Consider the following 6,910-nt stretch of genomic DNA (forward strand, 5'->3'; position numbering starts at 1 on the left):
GGATCTATATAATCAGTGTTTCATCACAAAGCTTTTTATGTTTTCTCTTGATATTATTTTGATTTATTGTGTTCTTGTCATCACAGTTCTTATTCTGATATGCTTCACATACTTTCTCTGGAATATAATCCTCTTCTGTGTGGATTTGTGCATGCATGCTTTTGCAAATTGATTTTATATTTCAATTGGTTTATCAGAGAGCATAGTCATCTACCTGGATTAAATGAGCTCATTAGGAAATTAAAACTTTCAGCTGCTTTTAAAACACAGTTTATATTATTTTTAGTCAACTCTTTTCTTTTTCTTTGATGCCAAATTCATTGGTCTATAATGTAATAAATTATGCACACAGACAAATGAACTAGAACAAAATTACCTTTCTCCTGTGTAACGGGTTAGTTTTACTTTGTGCATACAGGGGTCTGTCTTCCTGTTGATGTCTCCTGAGGATAGGGAAGAAATTTATGACAGTCCTACTGAAAAGGCTAATGGAAGTCAGATGCATTTTCCTGCCCTCTGGCACATATCTTGGAACCAAGAGCAAAAGTGGAAAGTGCAGTGTATTGCAACTGTGGACACTTAAAGTAAATTCCTATGAATTTTCAGCCAAAGGACTGTACTCTCATTTCTGAAACTTTGATTGATTTCAGCTTCTGTGGAAGAGTGATTTGTATAAGAGATCTTCACCAAGCGTTAGGCAAGTGGGAATTTGGAATTATTTCATTAACAGAACTCATTTAATTTAGGAGTTTATCATATTAATCAATTTAACATCCCCCCCCCCCCCCCCCCCTTTTTTTCCCTGTCCATTTCCACTCTGATATCAGAGTACTTTTGCATATCTACCTGGCTTACTTTCATCTTGTTAAATTTTTCAGCTACAGAGGAAAAATGTTGGATCATCAGTTGTAATATTGCAATTCTGAAAAATGGTTCATTTACTTCCTTTTTTTCTGAAAGCTTTTATATTTTATTTCTCAATTTTTATTCTTCTTGTAATGAAATAATCCAGAAGTATCTTATGATACCCCTTTAAGTGGATTTTTAAATACTTTAAATACTTTGTCAATATAACAACTTAATTTGTGTGTAATTTTATCTGTTGTATTTTTCTGGACCAAGTTCAAATTGATAGCTAATCACCTGATAGCCTGTGGAATATCAGACACCTTGGCAATAGTCAGAACTAGAAGCTCAGGTCTTAAGAGTTTCGTTTACCATGGGCATGGTAAATGTGGCTAGGTTGGATGCACGGCTAAGATGTCCTGGTCTGCAAATGCGACTTTGAATTTTCACTTCAGATTTGTTTGAAGAGGAAAGGTCTGATGCTTTGTCAGGTACCTACTCTTGGGATGACAGGGAACTACATCACAAAATACCTTCCTGGATTAGGCCTTTTGTCCCATACTTGCAAAAATAATTCACTTTACTTTGTTCCTAATGACACTCACAAAATTGTCAAAGCATATTAGGTGACTTCGCTTTATCAAAATCAGTTGGTTACTGAAGGCCTACACAATTTCATTAGCTTAGTCTTTCTAACCCTGTTCCTCAACTCTCTGTTTGGATTTAGAAAATGAAGATAATAGTAGGCTTTTGATGTCACGAGAGCATTGTGAAGGTAAATACATTAAATATTATGAAATGGTCTCAGTGAAGTGGGCCCCGAAAGTTTCTTCTCTGAATATAATTAACGTATTCTTCAAGGTAATAGTATATGCTCACTTTACCATGTTTTTCAGTAGGAGGATGAATTAAATGTGTGCTTAAACTGAAGCTCATGCTCAAGTGCTTTGTTGAATCAAGCTCTGTAATAGCTATCCAGCCCCACCTAAATAGCAGTTCTTTAGTCCTGTGTTCCTGATTAGATTGAGCAATACCGTGCTTAATTACTTCAGAGGCACTGAATATTGGCATTCAACTCAAAGGTAATGCTTCAGATTTCACTGTCCCCTCGTCTAACAGATGTGACTTCTTTACATTAGAGCATCTTATTATCTAAATAACAAGCTGCCTTTATAACTAATTATATATGAAAAGAAAAAAAAAAAAAAAAAAGACAACACAGCTCAGAAAGTTATTTTGCTAATAAAGCTGTAGAAGGAAAAGAAATAGGTTTCTATATTAGTCCAAAATTAGGCTAAGAATGATGCAACCTCTCAGGTAAATAGATACTTATGTAAAGTGGAATCAATGGAAAACACAGGTGTTTAAATGTAGGCTGATTTTCAGGCCTAACTTTGAGTTTGGACATTTTATTTTGTAGGTATGAAAATAAGATGACTGCTGACCTGTCTCTGTGCAGTGTGTGGAAGCCACTAAAAAACATGAACTGCATAAGTCTTTCACCTCAGAGGTGTCTAAAGAAATAGAAGCCACATCTGACAGTCAGGGAAAAGAGTAAGGGCAAGGTCTCTTCCCTTAGCAGAAGCAAGGATTTCTGGAATGGTTCCTGAACTGACAGACTCAGGCTCAATTCAGGTGAGTTGGGGGCAGAATTTGGAAAGATTTCATGGCTGTTGGACAAAAGAGATAGTGCCCTAAAAATAGAAGGATTTGGAGGTCAAATGAGGGAGAGAAATAGAAGCTCTCAGGATAGAAATGCAAAGTACAATAACTTTTTAAGCTTACTACAAAATTTAGATGGACAACTGCCATTTGTGTCACAGGCTGCGCATCTCAGGCTGTGTGCAAAACTGGGAGAGGACATAGACATTAGGTTGCGCATCTGCTGTAAAGAAGTACTCAAATTCTACTGTAATTCAGCTTGCAGAGGGATTAGACAGACTTCTCCAGGTCTGCCAACAGGTTGCTGCTATAGTAATGGGGTCTAAAAATTAACCAGCCCCCAGCTTCACTGACCATGCAAGTCTTGCACAGACACAAAGTAACCGGCATCTCTGTGCTACTCATCTAAGCATTTCAGAAGATATTTAACAAGGAAAAGTCTCATACCTGTACCTATAGAATTAACCAAAGAGGATAAGGAGAACAACAAAGGCAATGCAAGGTTTGAGCCAGAAGTTTGAATCTAACCTGACTTATTTATCTATTGATGAATGCAAATTGGCATTCTCTCCTTGATAAATTAATCAAGCTTTGATGAAATATACAAATCAATCAATTTGTGTGTTTATTTTTTTTTTGTTTGTTTGTTTGTTTAAGCAATGTCAGACAAGACAGTGTATCTAGGCCCACTGTGTTCTTCATAAATCCTTTAGCATGTTTCTACTTGGAGGTATGCATTTTATGGAAATTGATGATTTGGAATAGGTTCATCATTCATTTCACTACAAAGAGAAGCAGGGGGATAGATATGATAAATTGGTATCTACAGGCATTCAACATATTTTTAATGCACTTGATCAATTGCTTCCCTCAGACTTTGTCTGCAATGCAGAGTGGTTATGGTAGTTTACAGGTTTTAATAATACAAAAGTGTTTAAACAAACAGTTGTGGTTTTTTGTTTTGTTTTTTTTTTGTTTTTTTCACGCATTTTGCTAGGTATATACAATACATTTTAAAATGCTACAATATTTTTATAAGCCTATAAAAACTGCATTTAAATTGAGAAAAAGAAAGAATGGTATTCATGTATATATTCTTAATTACTCTTATAAAAAGCATATCTTTTCCCGTTTGCATTACTCCATTTGTTTTCTGATCTCTCCTCAGCTGGATTTCTACTACTGTTATTAGGACACAAGGTTCACTGAAGTGAGCAGACATTAATAAGCTTTGCATTAGCCCTTTCTCCTCTGAGACAACATTATCTTACCTGAATTAGGCCATGTGTGCCCCAGGCAATGAGAGATGATCTAGGGGTAACAGTGGCAGAGGAGATCATACAGGCAGGTTAGGTAGGTGGGGCTAATTAGCTTTCTGCAGAAACAGAACAGAGTATTTCAGGGACAGCATCATGCAAGTGTCACTGTACTGCTTTGGGAACAAGTCTGTAGCTGTGAACAATGCTAGCCAGATGTACTGAGTGGGTTATTTCTAGCTCTAGCATTTGCACTTCACATACAATTGTGTATGTCCATGAGGTAGGTCTTCAGAGGCCCCTGCTACCATAATGATCTATTTAACTCTCTGGGGGAAAGACAGCAAAGTGCAGAAAAATACTGAAAGTGTTAGGTCCCATCTCTGAAGTGCGATTTTTGATTGTTTCAATTAATATTATTGTTTAGTTATAGAGGTAAGAAAGTGCACTGTGCACACAGAGGAGACTCAGTTTCCAAAGCTAAAAACCCCTTGGAGAAATTTCAGCTCAGCTACATCAGCCATATTCTGTTGTACCTTGTTGCTGGAGATGCGCCTTTTCTGAAGCATCAATACTGCACTCATGATGGATAGCTGTTTGTGACTAAGGGATCTTGTGGAGGAGGTAGATACAGAGAAATATATTAATGTTTTCTGCTGAACTACTTGCAGTTACAGTGTTGTGAAGGCAAGAAAATGTTGCTCACATCAATGACTACTTAAAGATTGATCTGCAAACACTCTGTTACTTACAGAAATACTGAATGAGTGACTTAGAAATAAACGTATTTTAAAGCTCTTTTGTTGTTTACCTGATACAGATCACTGTATCATACATCTTGCCTAAATTACACAAGTTTGGAAGGTGAATAGATATTCTTTCAGAAAGCAAAAAATTAAACACCTTTCTCTTTCCTTTGTCATGAGATCAACATTTAATACATTTTACATCCACTACTAGCCAGGCACATGCCAAAGTGAAATGCTCAATTCTGTCGAATACATTTTATCAGCTTTATTTCATAAAACTACATACACAGTTGGAAATAACGTCAAGTGGTCATTTAATTCATCTGTCTGAGCTAGTGATAATCATCATGAAGAGTTGTCCAGTTTGCCCTAAAACACTTTCACCGCTGTTATCTTCTCAGGCTGACTAACTCAACCCTTCACAACCCTTTCTGTTATAAAGTTCTTCCCTAAATGTGACCTGAATCCCACTTACTCAATGCACACATTAACCTTCACCTTTGCCACCTTCAAAATGGAGAACATGTTCTTCCTTTTGGTTTAACGTCCCTTTGGAGACTGGCAGTCTATTTCTTCCTCAGAATTCTCCAGCCGTCTTTATCCTTTAGAGCAATATTTTTGGTTTGTCTTGTTATTATTTATATGTCAAACATATATGTCATTTTTTATATGTCAATTATTTTTTTTTCATTTATTGCTGAAAACTGCTTGAAGCATTCCTGTAGAGGTTTAATTGTGTTGAATGAGGGAGAATACCTTCAAAAATGGTGGGAATTTTTTACACATGCTGAAATGATACTCAATTGTGGAAGCGAACAGTCATTTTCTGAATACATCTTCTGGTCAGGGAGTTTTTTGAGTATAATCTCACTTTCCCTATTCTGCAGTTATTAACCATTTGCAGCTTCCTTCTGTGTGTCTTGTTTCTCTGTTCCTGTCTCTCCCTCTCTTTGGAGAGCTGTGTTCGTCTGGAGTTTTGCTAATTGATTATGTCACTGTCCTCTAGAATGGGATGCTCCAGCACTTGAAAACTCGTGGGGTTTGTGTGAGAAGAATTTCTCAGCCCGAAAAACCAAAGGTTTAGGTGGAGAAAATGCAACAAAGCAACATATGTATCAGTTGTACTAGTTTCTCCAATGGTACTTTAAAATCAGCAGATTTTTTTACTCTATAACTTTGAGCAAGGCAGGGACCAGAAAACTGAAAACTTCATCTCACAGAGGGTGATCACAGTCCCTGTAGATGATTTATTTGTCTTTGAGAGAAAGGCTGGGTTCTGAGAGGAGGGAGCTCAAGGAATCATCAATAGGCCACTGGCATGCAGTGCTTAGGGACCTGCCTGTCCTTGTAGCACTGCTTAAGTTTTATGTATGCAGCTGGTGGCATTGGGATTCAATGGGGACAGAAATAGAATTTGAAGTTTTGAATGTAAGCGCCAACTGAAATGACATCCCAGAGCAAAGCAAGCACATTTGTCATTTGTTACTGGCAAGCTGGATATCTGCTTCCTCACAGCTTTGACTAATAACAGTGAGCTGCTTAACTGAAACACGACATGCATGCAAGGGGGTGTCAGTTTTCTTTTCCAGTCTGGAAATGCCAACATTTCCCTCAACTAGTTTCTCTGGCTGGGTGAGTTTACAACTTAATTTATGTCTGGAGAACAATCAAGTTTAGATCCAAGGTGCTGTCTAACTCTTTTCTCCTGCCTCTCTCTGTAACTCTCCACTTTTGACAAGGAAGAAGATATTACATGGATTTGTGACAGGAGTTCTCACTTCTGGGTCCCTAAGATGAAATAGAAAAATCTCTTTCTCCACTCTTGTTCTCTGCTATTTATTTATTTATTTATTTATTTTTCCTTTTGTGGCCCCATCCTAATCCTATCTTTCAGTGTGGGCAGCCCAGATCTGCCTCAGCCTGGTATGCCACCCCATGTTCTCAGCAGCATCCACCCATGTTTTCCACTACCAAAGTCTTCAACAGCACACTCCCTAGTAGATGTGGGGAATAAGAGGCAGGACAAGATTATGCCTGGGCAGGAAGAAAAAAGCACAGGGAAAAAAATCTCGGTTTGTTTTTATGAAGGGAGCTTGCATCACATCCCACAATCTGCAGGAAAACCTTACTCATTTTCATGCTTTCATCTACTTAAATTAATTCAACATACATCTGGATCCCGGAGTTTTAGTAACAAATCTAGCATTCTCTGTCCATGTGGTGCTAAATCATTTTGTTATTTTGCTTTTCTTTGCAATGAAATTAAAACTCAGCAATGTGTAGAAGTAGTTCCTTGCACTCTGTAATTGTGACATTTGCCTTTTGGGCTGAGACAGGAGAATGAACTAAAGCTGCAAAGGTTTGCCTGGGGAACATGGCTTTCACTGCAAGGAACAG

Source organism: Cygnus olor, chromosome 7 (genome assembly GCF_009769625.2).
Source record: "Cygnus olor isolate bCygOlo1 chromosome 7, bCygOlo1.pri.v2, whole genome shotgun sequence".
Lineage (NCBI taxonomy): Eukaryota > Metazoa > Chordata > Aves > Anseriformes > Anatidae > Cygnus > Cygnus olor.